This window comes from Carassius carassius, chromosome 3 (assembly GCF_963082965.1).
Source record: "Carassius carassius chromosome 3, fCarCar2.1, whole genome shotgun sequence".
NCBI classification, from domain to species: domain Eukaryota; kingdom Metazoa; phylum Chordata; class Actinopteri; order Cypriniformes; family Cyprinidae; genus Carassius; species Carassius carassius.
Window position 1 is genome coordinate 2003431 of NC_081757.1, and position 19315 is coordinate 2022745.

A 19315-nucleotide genomic window follows, 5' to 3' on the forward strand; every position below is an offset into this window, starting at 1 on the left:
AGTGTATAAATTTACGGAGCCCCGCACATGACATGTAAGAAAAAATTAATAAATTGTGTGCACAATTTACTAATTCGTTCCCTCAATGTACTAAAACGTACACACGATTACTATTGCGTTCCCTTGATTTACTATTTCGTTCACACAATTTAGCAAATCGAGGGAATGAATTAGTAAATCGTGTGCACAATTTATAAATCGATTGAACGAAATAGTAAATCGAGGGAACGCAATAGTAATCGTGTGTACGTTTTAGTAGCCTACATTGAGGGAACGAATTAGTAAATCGTGCGCACGATTTAGCCCACTATTTTTTCCTGCATGTCATAAATTAAATATAGATTAATCCTTAATAGTTGTTCAGTTGTTCAGTTTTACGCTCGACCTCGTCCCGACATATGAGTTTAGCCCCTTTCACACTGCAAGTCCTTCTGTGTGAAAGCAACCACGTACCGTGATTGATTCCGGCATTGAACCCGGGTCGGGGACCTAGTAAAATTGCCGGGTTCAACCCGGGACGAGCGCTGTGTGAACAAAAGCCAGATCTAATGCCGTGTCGAAGTGATGACGCGAGTTATCGCGCGACTCTTTTACCGACTGTTTTGAAGGAAGATCAATGTTCGCGAAGAAAAAATATGTGCAAACTGTAATGAAGCAGAGATCAGTTAGTTCCTCACTTTCCGCGCTGACGCCGAGATCGTTCGCTTGCTTCAGTGAAAGTATAACGTGCCTAACGTTTTCGACTCGTACATTACACTTCACGCCCTGATGTCACGTGTCGTTACGGGTTCTTTACGGGTTGTGTGTGAAAGCATGAAAGTGCAAAATCTAGCGACCCGGGATCAATTGCCGGAACACTTTACCCGTGTATTTGCCGGAATGGCAGTGTGAAAGGGGCTTCTGAATGAGAATGCACGCACTGGCGGTAATGCATAGATGGACATGTGGACAGTGTCAAAATAAGGTGCCTAACTATTTATACTACAGATATCGATATTTTACGTGTGGCATCTATACATCATTAGACATTTAATCGATGTATTGATCCATATAGATGGATCGTTACAACCCTGTAGCAATATCCATCAATACATTATCAAAATTATTGATTTTTCTTTTATGCAAAACATACTGAGGATATTTAGTACAGATAATGTTGCATGAAGATATTTTGTAAATTTCTAACATAAATATATATAAAACTTAATTTTTGATTGGTAATACGCATTGCTAAGGACTTCATTTGGACAACTTTAAAGGCGATTTTCTCAATATTTTAATGTGCACCATCAGTTGTATCCAACCCAAATATTGTCCTATCCTAACAAACCATACATCAGCTTTTTTATTCAGCTTTCGGAAGATTCCAAATGAAAATTGACCCTTATGACGGGTTTGTGATGCAGGATCAAAAATAACCAGAAATGTGCAAGGTAAAACGTCTAAATAAATTGCGAGATATATCGGATTTACCTTCTCAATTCAACAGCCAGAAGTTTACTGCAGAGCCTGGTCGGCTCTCCGGTTTTTGACTCGAGCGCGTGCGTAGTGAATACGCGGGCGCGCGAGAGAGGCGGCGCACGTTGCAGCCAGCCAGTCGCGTGAAAACGCTGATGACAGACAGCGGCAAACGACGCGCCGGTATTTATCAACGCTGAGATGACCTACCGAGCACTGAAGCGTCTCGCTTCTCGCGCCCGCGGATTCTGAGCGCAAATATCCGCGGAGGAGCGAATCCAAAGCGGCTGGGATCTTTGTTTCACTGTGCGGATCGAAAACTACATCCATCCATCCATCAGCCGCGGAGCGTGAGATGACAAAGGTGGGTGAGAATCCAGCCGGCTGCCGTATTGCTTGATCACCGTCAGTGGCCTGGATTGACTGCACACCTGTCTCCTAAATATTAATACGCAGGCGGTTTATGATGCATTTACATTGTTCGGTTCTCAAGCCTGGTGCGTCTGCAGCAGAAAGAAAGCATCATTAGCCTTTCTGATGTACAGTGATGACCAGCTGATTTATAGATATTGATTTCATTGAGATGCATGCTATAAATAAGGTTTTCTTTGACAGATTTACCTGTGATAACGTGTTTGGCCAGTCGGTTTCATTCAGGATCTGACCTCAGCTAGTTGATTTGAATGAATATATTTGTTTATTCCAGTATCCCGCATTAAAATGTTAGTTTAGCATTGAAATATAAGGCTTGTTTAAAGCTCATTGATGGTTTACAAGAGTTCAGTTTTGTTAAACTAAAAATCGATAGCTGTTCCATCTTTGAATGCTTTTATCAGTTGCTTTTTTCCTCCCTTTTACATTAGCACAAAACTCTTAAGTGTGAAATAGAGTTGTCACTTTGTGAATTGCCATTTCAAATGGCTTTGAATAGTCACGCCAGTCTTTAGCACATCAGGCTTGTGTGGCATGAGCTGATCTGCTTTGTATTTTTCTTTTTCTGTTTGTCCTGCTGTTTCTTATTTCCCCTTTCAGGAAATTATTAATCAGTGTTTGCATGGCAGATAATCTCTTTATTTAGAGGCTCAACATCATCTGGTGGAACAAATGCAAGAAATACAGAGAGGTAATAATAAAACAATATAATTATAAAATCTGAACTAAGAGGAGCTGGAATTTGAATCTTAATTGCAGATCAGATATTGATGAAAAAAGGCTTTTTAAGAGTTCATAAAAAGAGTTTAAAAGAATCTTATCTAACCAGTAAAGTTTATATTCATCTTCTGATTTGAATCCAGTAATCAATACACAGCGGAGAGTCAGACAACACTAGACTTACCTGCTCTCCAGAGGTCTCGCTCGAGCTGGATCATAATCCCAGTGTTTTAGCAGACTTTACCAGCATGTTAGATGAACACCAGTTTGAACCAAAAACGCTATTTGCAGCAGCAGAGAGTGTCTGATTATTAAAGAAACAATTCACCCAAAAATGAAAATGAGGAGTTTGATTCACCTGTTCACCAATGGATGCTCTGCAGCGAATGGGTGCCGTCAGAATGAGTCCAAACAGCTGATAAAAACATCACAATAATCCACACCACTCCAGTGCATCAGGTAATGTCTTGTGAATCTAGAAGCTGCATGTTTTTAAGAAACAAATGTTTAATTAAGAGTTTTTTCTTAACCAAAAACCATTGTTTATTCTGCCATTGCTTGGTCTGTAATCCATAAAATTGTGTTCTGCAGTGGAAAAAGTTGACTCATCTGAATCAGGAGAGAAATATTTACACAGCAAGCTGAGTTTACAAGCCCAAATTGAAATCTTGAAATTGTTCACATGAATAAAATTAATCTATGCCTTGGATGGACAAAACTCTGTTTATTAAAAACTCCTCGTTTTGGTTGGTGAATGAAATTGTGCAGCTTTCTATCTGATTGACCAGTTGGAGCCACTTTATTAACCGCTCTTCCCAAGAAGCCTGAACAACGGCCATGGATTACTTGCCATTTCTTTGTAATTGTGAAACTAAGTGACGATTGTTTCACCAGTTTTTTTTTCCAATGCTGGTTTATGAAAATGTTAAATTTACCAAATAGTTTGTTTGCCGCTTGACTTGATTAGACCAAACATAATTACAATCTTGGTGCTTTAATATCGCATTACTACAGTAATATATCTTGAAGCAGCTTTGTTTGTGAGAGTTTGATCGCCACTCTCCCTGAAAGTCAATAGGAGAACTCGTGTTCATCTGAGATCAATTACATGATTCTCTTACATTTTTAATAGATCCTTCATTTGGTGCTAATCTAGTCTGACGGGGTAAAGTACTGCGACTCTCAAATGACATTTACGGGATAGATTTTGCTCTTTATCAGTTGTTATACTAACATTAGGTCAGTAATGATTCTCAATTGCAATGACGCCAGTCAATGTAATAAGAAGGATGAGTTGCTTGATTATTCTTGCTTGTATTCTGGGCTTTTGAGAAGGAAAGGTGAGATGTGAGACGGTCTGCGGTGCGTCTGGTCGCTCGTCTGCTCTCGTTCTTCTACTGTGCTGGAATGTGCTGGCATTTAAAGTGGGAATCTGATTAGATCGCCTGTGATTAAATATTTACCAATGGCTTCTCCACTGCTCCACAGAAAAGTGAAAGCAGTAGTGTGTTGCTTGCATCTCTCTGTCTGTGGGATTAATTTACTGCACTCGTTAAACTCATGCCATTGTTTCTCTGCATCCCCTTTGGTTTCTCTGGTCACAACCTTTTCTGTGACTCTTGCGTTCATTTTCCTCTGAGGATGCTGCTTTTCTTGTGTGTCTTTTCATCAGTGCATCGCTCTTGTCCTCATTTTCTTCCACTTGACTTTAAATGTCCGTTTTGCTTTCTCAGGGACCTGCATGTGTATTAATATGAATCTTATCCTCCTACAGAGTAACTTGTGTTCTCAGTGCAAATCGATCATGTTTGTTGTTCAAAATGAAGGGGAAAAGATATGAATTATAAACCGGACAATAAATGTGTTTGTTTATTGTTTTGTTTTTTTCAAGCCAAAATATGGGAAAGAAAAGACTTCTATAATACGCTATTGTATGGAAGACTGAATGAAAAAACAATTTTATTTTTCTTTTTTTTCAGATTTCTAAGCATCTAAATTTGCAATAATGAGTTATAAAGTCTACTTCTGAGGGGAAAAAATACTATTTTCTTATTTTGCAATTCAGAGAAAAAGGTCAGAATTGCTGGATGCAAGGAATAATGTCAGAATTGTGAGAAAGTCACAGTTACCCTCGTTTCTGTTTATTCAATGTCTTCATTGAATAAACAATGTCAATAGTATTGGTCAAGTTTGAAGTCAGTATTATTTAATACAGCAATGATGCATTAAATTGATCAAGTGACATTTTAAAGGTAGCCTATTTATAGTGTTACATTTCAGTATATCTTTAATGTTTTTTATTTATTTTAAGATTCATACTTTTATAGACCTTTTGTTTAGCAAAGACCCCATATCCATTGATTAAAAGTGTAAGTAAAGACATTTCAAATGTTTCCAAATGATTTCTATTACTATATTACAATGAAATGCTGTTCTTTTGAATTTGATATTCAAAGAATCCTGAATAAATGATCTATGGTTTACACACAAATATGAAGCTGCACAACTGTTTTGAACTTTTTTTATTGATTGTTTCTTGAGCAGTTAATCAGCATATTATTCTGATTTCTGAACATCATGTGACACTGAAGACTGGAGGAATGATGCTGAAAATACAGCTGTGCATCACAGAAATAAATAAGTTTACTATATATATATATATATATATATATATATACATAGAAAAAAGTTATTTATACTGTATTTTTGATCAAATAAATGCAACCTTTATGAGCATGAGACTTCTTTCAAAAGCATTAAAAAAATCTTACCATCCCCAAAGTTTTGAACAGCAGTGTGGTATATTTATCAGTTTGTCCACTACTAAATTAAAATTAAATAAAAAAATTACATTTATGCATTTAGCAGACGCTTTTATCCAAAGCAACTTACAGTGCATTCAGGCTATCAATTTTGACCTGTCATTTACTAAATGACTCTGTAACATGCATGTCAGTGTGTCTAATTGTTATTGTAAAGTAAATACACTCAGTCAGTTAGAAGTGATTGATTTAAATCACCTCACATTAGCAGAAACTCACCATTGATTCCAGCACAGCTTGACATTTAGCTAAGCTAATGATCACCCTGATACACATGATTTAGTAAACCCCATTAATGAGTTAATTAGAGAGAGCCAATAGCTTTCCCATGAACCTTTTCAACACTCTCTGGTTTTTTGAAGCGCAGACAAACTCGTTTTGATGGACCGATTAAAGAAAACTGGCCGTCAGTCTTCAGAAGGTTTAATATTTCCCTCTTCTGCCTTCGGCAAACTTCAGCTGTTGTATCAAACGGCTCCACTTTGACCTCAGTGTTAGAGCGGACTGAAATTAGCCGCTGTTGTGGTCTCGGAGATATTGTGTTTCACAGCAGTGTTTTTCATCCTGTCATCTCTGTGAATGGAGAAGGGAATCTGTACAGTCACTCCTTGTGTTCTCAGAAACTTCAGATGTGCTCGTATGAAAACATTGGAGGCTGAGCTGTTGGTTTTGGTGACGGGAAAATTTCACCCGGGGCTTTTTCCGGTTGTCTTGCATAGGATTCCTTTATGTGACTTTACTATGTTTGATGTTTAATTTATTGGGAGTCAGATTTATAAAAAAAAAAAAAAAAAAGTTTTTTGTGTATATATATATATATATATATATATATATATATATATATATATATATATATATATATATATATATATATATATTTAATATAATATAATTTGTTTTATTTTTAAAATATAAAGTATGATTTTTAATATAACATTTATCATTATTATTATTGTTATTATTATTATTAAATCCAATTATGTGTAAATTATGTAGCCTTATGTATTTCTTACATGACTATGTTTGATATTAGAGTTAGTCAGAATCAGATTGATCTCAGAAATGAGAAATGTACTCCATTTTATTTAATTTACTTATATTATTTTAAAATCTTAATTAAAAAAAATATATATTTAATTTATTTTTATTATTCTGGTCATTCATTGGATTTGTTACATGACTTGATGTTTAGTGAGTCAGAATTATCCCAGAAATTAGAATTTTATTGAATATTTTTTATTTTATATTTATTTTATTTTTAAATCCTAAAATATATATAATATTTAATTATTATTAGTATTATATAAAAATCCAAAAATAAAAAGTCCTTATTATTGGTGGTCTGAGTGCATAAGGAGTCCGATGAAATTTGCACATCTACAGGTCCTTCTCAAAATATTAGCATAATGTGATAAAGTTCATTATTTTCCATAATGTAATGATAAAAATTAAACTTTCCTATATTTTAGATTCATTGCACACCAACTGAAATATTTCAGGTCTTTTATTGTTTTAATACTGATGATTTTGGCATACAGCTCATGAAAACCCCAAATTCCTATCTCAAAAAAATTAGCATATCATGAAATGGTTCTCTAAACGAGCTATTAACCTAATCATCTGAATCAACTAATTAACTCTAAACACCTGCAAAAGATTCCTGAGGCTTTTAAAGCACTCTGTTCTCAGTTCTCAGCACAGAAATTTCTATCTGTAGTTTTAAAGTTATTTGTAACACTGAAAGGTTAAAAGGTTGAGCAATTTGCATTGTGGGATGTTTAGTTTCATACTGATTTTTGCTTCAATTAGATGCATATAAAACAGTTGAATGCTGTGCAAAACTAGTGTGTAGTACGTCATTGCATGAACACTATTGTATTATTGAATTGCATCCTCAGATTTGCGGCGGATGGCTGGTTGCTCAGGGGCCACTGCAGGATTAATTAAATGCTCTTTAGGAAGGGTCTTGACTATCGGTCTGTTACAGATGCTCCTTCCCAGCGACAGACCCCATAACCCCATAACCGCACGGGTGCAGACACAATGAGGTGCGCTGAACCCCCGCGGGTCTCTCTCTGCTCAGACAGCAGGAGTGTAAGTGGATATCAGTGACTCGCATTAAACCCCGCAGAAACCTCTTCCATCACTGAAGCTTTCCTCTTTTTGTCTTCTGTATGCTCTATACAGACATTTGAGCTGACTTGAATGCTAGTGTTAGTGTAAACTAGGGGTTCCCAAACCATTTTTGTCAGCCGAGCCCCCTAAGACATAAAATATTTCCATGCAATCCTCTTGATATTTTGTGTTATGTTAATATTTCAGTAATGTAATGACAAATTTGTTCAGTGTTGGTAAATGTCACAATGTGCTATAAATATTCAATCTTTTTTTTTTTTTGGTAAGGTCTTTTATTTTGAATTAGTCGCTGGATTATAAAGTGGACTCGATCCTGTTTTCAGCTGTGATAGGTTCTGGTGATTTAGGAACCCAATCAAATTTAATAATATTATTATTACTACTACTATTTAATTTGGTTGGGTTCCTAAAACTCCAGTGATATTAATAATAATAACAAAATCAATCGCATAAAATAAATAAAAGCAATCAATTTATTGTTATTATTATTATGTTTTAGAAACCCAAATTTACTAATAATAGTAATCATGATGATTAATAACAATAATAATTTTAACTCTAATTATAAAAAATCTAGACAGAAATGTATTACTGTTTTAAGTTACAAAAAAAAAGAATAATAATTGTATGTTAAAATATATAATACTAATATTTATGTTTAAAATTCTTTACTTTAAAATGCTCAAACCCTTGAGCTTTTATTTTGGTGGGCTACTGGTGAAATGCTATAAATGACCGTCCACAGAAATGTTGTAAATTATGCAAAGATGTAATAAAAATGAGATTGTGTTTGGTGAAAGATGGTGAAAACACTGGATCACAAGCTATGTAAATCAACACAGTGCTGCGCTTCACTCTGAAACAACACACGCTTTATCCGTAATTAGCTCTTCATCAGCTTACAAACCTGTTTATGAGACCCCTGAAGTGTGCCTGAACAGAACGGTACTACTTTCCTTTTAGTTCCTTTTAACCTAAACAAGACATGTTTATGAAGGCAAACACTGACTGCACATGTGACATTTGAAGGAAGCTACGTATGTCGCCCCCTCGAGCCCTGAACTTTTCTGAAATAATGCACGGCCGTGCGCTTATAATGCGTCGTCAAGCAGCACCGTCTGCACTCATGTGCATGTTTCTGGACGTAATGTTCCCATCTTTCACACATTGTTCCCCACACACACACACACACACCTCTTGATCGCTTTCATTTATCTCCCTTCAGCGTTACACCAGAGGTTGTGCCATCTGCTCGAGTCCATAAACACGAGCGGCGGCAGTGAGGGCCGAACAGATCTGTGCTGATTGTTACATCTCCACAATAATTCAATCTCGCGCTTGGCTCGTCTGGAGCTGGAGGAGCGGATTTGTCTGTCTCTCGGGATGTTTTGGTCTGCAGGGATTTAGTTAGACGAGCACCAGGGGACTTGAACCCATGACCCGTCGGGATGCTCTTGCCGCCTCGGTCGCTCTGCTCAGGACACATCAAATCCTGTAGAGGACGCTGGAAATTAATTTGGAAAGGCGCACCTCTTTGAAATCTTTCTAGAGTTCAAGCGTGCAATCTGAAGTAGTTAATCACGCACTTCATGAATAATCATCCTCGTTCTCTATTCACTGCCACTGATGCAAGACAACAGACTGTTCCCCTATTAACCAGAGGAACATTTTTCACTGTTTAGTGCTGCATAATTAGGAGCGACCCGAGACATTTAGTAGCAAAAGTTTTGAGAATTACATAAATATTGGAAATTTGAAAAGTTGCTGCTTAAGTTTTTATAATAGCAACTTTCATATACTCCAGAATGTTATGAAGAGTGATCAGATGAATTGCATAGTCCTTCTTTGCCATAAAAGTCAACTTAATCCCAAAAAACCTTTCCACTGCATTTCATTGCTGTCATTAAAGGACCTGCTGAGATCATTTCAGTAATCGTCTTGTTAACTCAGGTGAGAATGTTGACGAGCACAAGGCTGGAGATCATTATGTCAGGCTGATTGGGTTAGAATGGCAGACTTGACATGTTAAAAGGAGGGTGATGCTTGAAATCATTGTTCTTTCATTGTTAACCATGGTGACCTGCAAAGAAACGCGTGCAGCCATCATTGCGTTGCATAAAAATGGCTTCACAGGCAAGGATATTGTGGCTACTAAGATTGCACCTAAATCAACAATTTATAGGATCATCAAGAACTTCAAGGAAAGAGGTTCAATTCTTGTAAAGAAGGCTTCAGGGCGTCCAAGAAAGTCCAGCAAGCGCCAGGATGGTCTCCTAAAGAGGATTCAGCTGCGGGATCGGAGTGCCACCAGTACAGAGCTTGCTCAGGAATGGCAGCAGGCAGGTGTGAGCGCATCTGCACGCACAGTGAGGACAAGACTTTTGAAAGATGGCCTGGTGTCAAGAAGGGCAGCAAAGAAGCCACTTCTCTCCAAAAAAAACATCAGGGACAGATTGATCTTCTGCAGAAAGTATAGTGAATGGACTGCTGAGGACTGGGGCAAAGTCATATTCTCCAATGAAGCCCCTTTGTGATTGTTTGGGGCATCTGGAAAAAGGCTTGTCCGGAGAAGAAAAGGTGAGTGCTACCATCAGTCCTGTGTCATGCCAACAGTAAAGCATCCTGACACAATTCATGTGTGGGGTTGCTTCTCATCCAAGGGAGTGGGCTCACTCACAATTCTGCCCAAAAACACAGCCATGAATAAAGAATGGTACCAAAACACCCTCCAACAGCAACTTCTTCCAACAATCCAACAACAGTTTGGTGAAGAACAATGCATTTTCCAGCACGATGGAGCACCGTGCCATAAGGCAAAAGTGATAACTAAGTGGCTCGGGGACCAGAATGTTGAAATTTTGGGTCCATGGCCTGGAAACTCCCCAGATCTTAATCCCATTGAGAACTTGTGGTCAATCCTGAAGAGGCGGGTGGACAAACAAAAACCCACTAATTCTGACAAACTCCAAGAAGTGATTATGAAAGAATGGGTTGCTATCAGTCAGGATTTGGCCCAGAAGTTGATTGAGAGCATGCCCAGTCGAATTGCAGAGGTCCTGAAAAAGAAGGGCCAACACTGCAAATACTGACTCTTTGCATAAATGTCATGTAATTGTTGATAAAAGCCTTTGAAACGTATGAAGTGCTTGCAATTATATTTCAGTACATCACAGAAACAACTGAAACAAAGATCTAAAAGCAGTTTAGCAGCAAACATTTTGAAAACTAATATTTATGTAATTCTCTAAACTTTTGGCCACGACTGTACAGTTGCAGTTCTCTAATGTCAGTTGGTGATTGCATGACATGAATGTAAACATATATTTAATCTTTTTTATATATATAATCTTGTATAATGTTTTATTTGGACTTTGTAGCTGGATTTTACTAAGTGGACTCAAACTTATTATTATTTTACAGTTTGATTGGGTTCTTAAAACATCAGTGTAAATGTATTAATGTGTTAATTATCTAATTGTATTAATCCAATTGGAAAAATTAAGACAAATATATTACGGTTCATAATTACAGTTGTATTATAAAATAACAAATTGTGATTATTATCAGCTACAAGTTACAATACTAATTTGTTTTGAAAAATGTAAATTCTCATAAACACATAATAAATCATATTTATTATTATTGTGTTATTGTTTTAAATCATTGTTAAAATTAAGGCAGAAATATATTCCTGTTGAAAATTTAATAATAACCATAAAATTAATAATTTTATAATTAATAAAATAGAAAAAATAAAAAATGATTAAAATGAATGAATAATAATAAATTACAATTAATAGGTATTATGCTGTAACTCTTAAAAAATGTAGACAAATTACTTTATTGAAAATGTTTTAGACATTACTTTTGAAAATGTTTTAACTAAATCATTATTATTGTAAACATTTTGTTTTGCAGTACAAGTTACAGTACAAATATTTATTTTTAATTTCTTCACATTTAAAGTTTTAAACCCTTGAGTGTTTGCTGCTTAAAATCATCAAACGTTTATTTTGGTGGAATATTGGTGAAATGCTGTAAAATTGAAATATTAAGTAAATCATCTTTAAAGTTGTCGAAATTAAGTTCTTAGCCATGCATATTGCTAATCAAAAATTAAGTTTTGATATAATTACGGTTGGAAATTTACAATACATCTTCATAGAATGTGATATTTACTTAATATCCTAATGATTTTTGGCATAAAAGAAAAATATATATCATTACAGAAAGATAACGGCTTTAACACCAGTATTAAAGACTTTTTAAAATAAGTTGAGCGCAAAACTCACGAGCAGACATATTTATATGCGATGCAAAAGACTATGCACGCTAGGCATTAACGTTACCACAGTAAACATGGTAAATGTGACCGTTTGAAGAAATCAGACGTCAGCTTCTTATTCTCTATCATGTATTCATTTAGTAACATATTTTATCTGTCAGAGTTTAGCTCCACGTAGCCTGTGTCAAAAAAATATAATAATGGTTTTTGTTTATAAAAATAGAGAAATTATCATTCCTTCTAAATGTGACGTATGTGACTACAAATAAACAGAAACAGACTCGACTGAATAAGCAGGCTATTTTCAGAACGCTTCAGCGTTAAAAATAAATAAATAAAATAGAAATACATTTATTTCTGTGACAAAAAACTGATTATTACCTTCATTGTGTATTGTGTACCAAGTGATGAGTCTCTGTGTTTGAATGCCTATTCAAACTATGTAGATGCCTACATGATATCTATTGTATTATTTACTTTGATGTTTCTAAGTAACATACACTTTAAAAGCATGATTTTAATTGTGTTAAGTAAAGTCAAAATATTGCAAAGTAAGCTTTGACTAAGTAAAAATTACTCCAACTCACTGGCAAAGCCCCTTATTTTCTGTGTTAAATCTACTTAACTTTGGGATTTTACTTAATTTTATATGTGAAGTTATGTGTAATAATGCAATAATAATTCATTTCTTAATGAAAGTTAAATAGATTGTACAGAAAAGTAGCAGTAAAATTTACTTTAAGCAAGTACTTTTTTTTCAGTGTAGAATCTAAAAACATTTTAATCTTTAAAAATTGAAACGTATAGTAGTGTAAAAATTTCATTTTTTTTTTTGGCAAGGTAAAACATGAATATGGAACATACTATACCTTCAAAATAGTGTTTACATTTTTTTATTATAATTATTGATTAATAAATTATTTAATAATAATAATGATACTTTGAGAAGTACTGTGCTGTAGTGAACTTATTTTGGAAGTTGTATAGAAGAATGGAATTCCTTTGTGTTTTAATTGTTTATTGTTGTTGATGTTATGTGTTTATATAATGTCCTTCAGAAATCACTCTTATATGCTGATTTGCTGCTCACAAAAAAACCTAATCAATGTTAAAAGGTGCTTTTTTGGTGAAAATTAATTATTTGAAATGTTATATTATGTAACATTATAAATGTCTTTACTGTTTTGGCAGCAGTTAACAATACCCTCACCCTGTAGGGGATCAATAGGTGCGTAGGATAAATGACCAAAAACAAGCCAATCATCTAAGCAACAATTATAATATTTCCACATGAGAGGGATATGGAGTGGTGTGGGCTGTTGTGGTTTATAATGGCCAAGAAGCATTATTGCAAACATTGATCATATCTGCTTCAACTGTGCCTCATACATTCAGAGTAGGAGCTGTTTTATAATATTTATAATATTAATTCTTTGAGGGTTGCTCTACTTTCAAAATAAAGAGAGAAAAATTTATAAATTTTAGTTTAAGAGAGAGAGAGAGAGAGACAGAGAGAGCATGTATGCACATGTGGATGGTTGGGGGTTTGCTGATGCTTATTTTCAAGCTTCATTTCCCAGATTGATTTTTTTTGGGGGGGATTTAGACAATAATGCCGCATTAGATGTGCGGTGGTGGTGGGGGGGTGTTTCATGGTTTACTGAATTGTGCTTACAATAAAGTACTCTAGAAGTGCTTTGTGATGTTACATAGGAAGAAAAACTCAAATGTAAACCTAATATCTGAGTTTAGAGTCGCATGATTTGTTTAATTAGTGGCTTCTGTTTCTGTTCTCACAGGCGTTCTTCACTGTTAGTTTTGGTTCAATTCTGTCCAATACTCAAAACCGCTTCCTTTTCTAGGGACACTTTTAGAGAAGTTTAACGTATTGTTAATAGTCCTTTAACAGATTAGGTCACAATTTTAAAAACCAAAAATCAACCTAAATGTAAACGAACCAGGCCTTTATTAATGTGTTTGCTGAATACGTCTCATCAGTTGCATGGTCAAATGGTGTTCAAACTCCATTCCCGGACCTTTAGATGATTTGAATAATCAATGACACAGAATTTGAGTATGTTAAAGAGGTAGTTCACCAAAAAAGGAAAATTCAAATATTATTTACTCCCCTGCATGTCTTTCAAACCTGTATGAGTCGCTGGTAGCCATTGACTTTCCTAGTATGTAAAAGTTTGTTTAAAAGAAAAAAACTAAATCGGCAGCTAAGGTTGCTAGAACTTAAAATATGTTAGTAACATTCTGTTTTACAGATTTAAACAAACATGCCAGGCTCACCTGGTTAGTGGCATTCATAGCTTGCATTTAAACTTCTCTACATCCAAGTCCAGTCACTACTGTTACTATTAGATGTTTTATTTGCCAAATACCAGCAGTTAAATCAACATCATAAAGAATACTGCATGCTAATCACATGCTGCAGAAAATATCACATTTACATTCTCCACATGCTGCAAATTGCAGTCAGAACAAACAGATAGTAACAGTAGGCCCACCCAGACAGGTCAATGTAAACTGTTTAAGTGAATGTAGACTCGTGACAGTAGCAGCTCTCGCTGTTTGCAGACCTTTTCAGCATGGTGCAATAAAAAGTGAGAAATACACTTGCCTTCTGTTCAACTCTACTGTCGTTGAAAAATTACAGAATAATGAAAAAAAATGTTATACAAATGAATAAATATGTTTGTTCTGATCTTCTCTCAGCATCACAATGCAGCATCTCAGTCACTATTTAAACGAGCTCTGACACAGTGTAGTGAAATCGGTAATGTTACATTGAATTAAAACTAAAAGTTCCATTGAGTTTGTAATATTCTGTACACACTAATCATCTGAATATCTCTTCGCCTGTCTCTAAAAATGTCTGCATTTTGAAATCATCCTGCAGATGCTAATTTTAACAGACTTTTATTCAACTAGATAATTACATATAATATACATACAGGACTCATTTTGTGTTGCTCTGTATGCTTATATCTATAAAAGTAAAGACGCCTCTATAGAAGAGTCCATCTTGACCCATGCTTAGAAAAGTGTTCATGTAGTCACTTTAGAAAGGGCCTTGAAAACAATTTTGACCTGAATAATGACCCGGAGAGATGTTCATATGGTGTGAACTGAAAACACTTTGTGAGGATTATGTTCAGTGGTTTAAATCTTTAGATTTGTTCTTGGTCATCGTTGTTCTTTGTAAGCTGCTTTTGGAAAAATGTGAAAAATGCTATGAAATTTATTGAATGAGTAAGGGAATTATTATTTTTATTATCTTTTGTACCTGCTAAATACAATAAACCCTTTGTCAGAATTGATGATGGATTGAATTTTACACAGACGAAAATGAGGCTGTGAAAGTAGACCTGCAGACTTTATGAGGACATATACTGTATACAGGTTTCACAACACACAACTTTTAAAACTGTTATGGTCGGTCTCATAGTTATTTTCAATCCGAGTGACCAGAGACCCTGGTGGTCTTCCACCATTCATAGAACCACGGTTTCAAACCAAGGAACCAGGGAAGATGAATACAGCCAAGTTACGAGGATATAAGGTGAAGCATCTTCTGTAAGTATGGCAGAACTGATCAAGGAAGAAGGGGCCATGTTAAGTTGCTAGAACCTTGTGAATGTGTAAGGTGATGCCCATATAGCTGCCACAAATATCTCCGAAAGGAACACCATGTAATGCTGCATAAGAAGTGGCCACTGCCTGAGTGGAATGAGATTTAAAAGTCGCAGGCAAAACACAGCCTTATGCATGACATGCTTCAACAATAGAGTGCACCTCCCAGCGAGCAAGCCTTTGTTGCGACGAAGGTGCACCTTACTTGCCGGGTCCAAAACAGGAAAAAAAGCCAAGCCAGTCCTCAATAGACACAGCCTGGGTACTCAACTGAGAATGGGGCACCTCTCTTCTCAAAGACAGTCCAAGTCAGGAATCCTGCTGTGGTGGTCTGTAAGACTGCCTCTGTCTATGCTGCTACAAAGTTGAATGACGAGCAGGTAACCATTGTGCAGCTAGTTTAAGGTAGCTCATGCTATGCCCAGTATGCTGGGAACGAGATTCAGCTGCCCTTACCCTGCGCTCAAGGTCCTCCTGAGCAGTTGGACTGAAGTTTTGACCAGATTTGAGAGTGTGCAGAAGAAGTCTCCTCCAAGGGTATGTAACAGTCCTGCTCATTCGTAACCAGCAAATCTGAAGCCACCAAAGACTATGTGTCCAGGTCCTCCGTAGGACATTTGGATACTGGTACAACCTTGGGAAATATGGGGTTAACTACTGATGCTCTCACATCCTCATTTGCACTTTAAGTAGCAGGCGGAAATTATCTAGCCAACAAAGCCTGAACGCCCTGAACCGCATTAGCTAATTCAACTACCTGGTGAGATGTTTTGGAAGGCCCTCAGTTTTGCTAGCTGAGTGCTTGCTACCTGTCTGTGTCCTAGTCTTGACTGATGTTAAGAAATCTCCACTTCCCGTCCAAACTTTGCTAATCTCTGTTGCCTAAATTCGAATGGCATTAGACTACATTCTTTGCAAGGTTCAGTTAAAGCCTCCTTAAGATGGTTGATGCCCAGACAGTCAGGGCAGTGAATATGTGTATCCATAAGGTCCATAGGACCTGAACATGTAGAACATGAGGCAGACGTAGTGCCTGTGCCTTTAGGAAAAATAACTCTGGTTAACCAATGGGTTAATAACCGCGATAATACAGTACTGCATTAATAACGCATTACGTGGTTGCCACAGTAGCCACTCACAATAAATGATTCCCTGATTTACCAGTTTACCAGGTATGCACACGGTGAACACAGAACCCTGGTAAAGCAATAGATTACCAACTAGAACACCGGTTGTAAGGACCCTGGATAACCAATGGGTCCAATACAATCCAAACATCCAATGACGAATCCAATAATTAAACACGATCATACCGTCTTTGCCCTCTTGAGACTCAGCTACACTCGTGCTCACTCAATTAGAGAATGACAAAGAGACTGACCGTGACGTAGTCTGGAGCTGATATAGCTTCCGGCATGTCATCGGTCAAAGTCATGTGTGACTGAATTAAGATATCAACCCCTCAGAGGACCTCAGATGATGCCAACCCTGAAACAACATACAGAACTACCAAATTTTGCTATAAGTTTGATTGCAACATATAATAAATGCTGTTATATAATGTTCATGGACTGTTTGATTATGTCTTTAATTGATTTTTCCATACATTTCTACCATATGTACATTAACTGACAGAGTCACCACTGATGATCTAATACTAAATATATTGTAGAAACATAATTTTTTGTAAAGCTGCTTTCCAGCGATCTGTATCTGGAAAAGTGCTGTACAAACAAAGTTGAACTGAATTGTATTAATTCAAGATGCTCAATGTGATGAACGAGACGCGACTTCTTCCACCATGTATTGACCGTCTCTGGTGGTCTGAAATGTACAACACCCTTGAGCTTTAGCAAGATGGCGGCAAGCAGATGTTATGTGCAAATAGTTCCCTTTCGAGAGTACTCTTGTACTGCGTAAGCTAGCTTACGCTATGGGAAAAGGTCCCCTTTTCTCGAGAATATGAAGCCAAAAATTATCCTTAATTTTTAAATAATGTAAAACGCAGTGCTGCAGCACAGCAGACCCAAGCGAAGCGGCTCGCGCGCTTATTGGCTGTGCTGCGGCAACTGCAGCAACCTATGGTGAGGCGGCGGAGAGGAACGAACCAATGGGGGCGCTTTGCGCCCATTGGACGTCAGAGCGCGCCAAAAAAGGCGTGGCTGGAACTATATAAGCCACCGCTTCACCATAGGGATCAGATTTCATCTCCTTCAGCGATCTCACCTGCACTTCGCTGTCTTCTCCGGAGAAGCCTCTACACGCCGTCAAAAAGCCTCTCAGCGGGATAGCACTGCAACGCAGATCTGAGGACGCCGGCTCGTGCTTCATCTCGACGCCGCCTTCAGCACTCGCTTCCTGCTGCGCCATCCGGCGTGACTATATCCTTTACAAAGCTAGTGTGTTTGCCGCTGCATCACACTTTTTTTCTCCAGAATTCAAGGCGTTGTTTCAAATGCCTCGGGCCTGCGCTTCCTGCCGAGGCCCTCTGCCCAGCGAGGACCGCCACATCATCTGTGTCTCCTGCCTGGGCCGCGAGCATGCTGAGAGCGCACTCTCCAAGGGCGGCTGCCCTGAGTGCGACAACATGGCTATATCGACCCTGCGGGCTCGATTAGCTCAAACCAGCCACGATGCTCCACCCGCTCCGCCTCTTCTCTCTCTCAAGTGCCGCGTAAGAAACGCCGCAATCAGAGAATGCCTGAGCACACTGCTACACGCGAGCTCACGCCGGAACACTCCCCGCGTGCCTCGCCCGCTCTCTCTCCTTCGCCTGTCCTCTTCGTGGACGAGCAGCGCCAGTCCCTGCTCACCAGTGCCCCCTTCTCCTTCGGAGCGCCTGAGGCGGAAGAGGACAGACACGACAGCCTTTCTCTCGCCGCGTCCAGTAGTGAGGAATGGTCGGGCTCCATTGCGGACCCCCCCCCCTTCTACAGCACCCAGCTGCACCGGACAACGCGCTGATATCGACGCGGAGCTTACTCGCGTGCTTACAAGGGCTGTCAGCGACCTTCAACTCGACTGGTCTCCTCCAGACGAGCCCGCTAAAAGCAGGCTGGACGAATGGTTCTTGCAGGGGCGCCCTTCGGCCCCTCCGCAAAGAAACGCCCCCTTCTTCCCGGAAGTTCACGATGAACTCACAAAGTCGTGGAAAGCCCCATTCTCCGCACACTTGAAGACTTCTGTCTCGTCAGCGCTCTCCTCTGTCGACGGCGCCCGAGACCACGGTTACGAGAGCCTCCCCCCTCTCGAGGAGGCTATTGCTGCACACCTCTGCCCGCCCTCAGCCGCAGGATGGCGGTCGAAGCCTGTGCATCCATCCAAGCCGTGCCGCACCACCTCAGCTCTCGCTGGCCGAGCTTACACCTCCGCTGGTCAAGCTGCTTCGGCTCTACACACCATTGCTGTGCTGCAGGTTTTTCAGGCCAGACTTCTCCGTAACCTGGACGAGTCTGCCCCAGATACCTATGACTTTAAAGATCTCTGCAGCGCTACTGATCTAGCCCTGCGTGCGACAAAGACCACAGCACAAGCGATCGGCCGAAGCATGGCAAGCCTCGCTGTTTTAGAGCGACACCTCTGGCTCACGCTCACGGAGATGAAAGACGCCGACAAATCCGCCTTTCTTGACTCTCCTATCTCGCCTTCCGGCCTCTTTGGCCAGTCGGTTAAGGGTTTCGCTGAACGCTTCACTGAGGCTCAGAAAACGTCACAGGCAATGAGACACTTCCTGCCGAAACGCTCTAGCTCTGCTGCGGGACGCCGTAGAAATGCGCCGCCCCCTCAGACCTCGAAGCCATCGCAGCCAGACTTACAGTCTCGC

The 19315-nt window shown here is 38.4% G+C and overlaps 1 protein-coding gene across 1 annotated transcript in view; it reads left to right on the forward strand.

Annotated features, from left to right (window-relative positions):
- The first annotated feature begins 1535 nt into the window (after positions 1-1535).
- LOC132116105 (galactose-3-O-sulfotransferase 3-like) overlaps positions 1536-19315 on the forward strand; it is a 39463-nt gene continuing 21683 nt past the window's right edge. The window contains exon 1 of the mRNA XM_059524696.1: positions 1536-1822. The gene's annotated coding sequence lies outside the window, so the exon portion shown is untranslated. The remainder of the gene's footprint in view (positions 1823-19315) is intronic.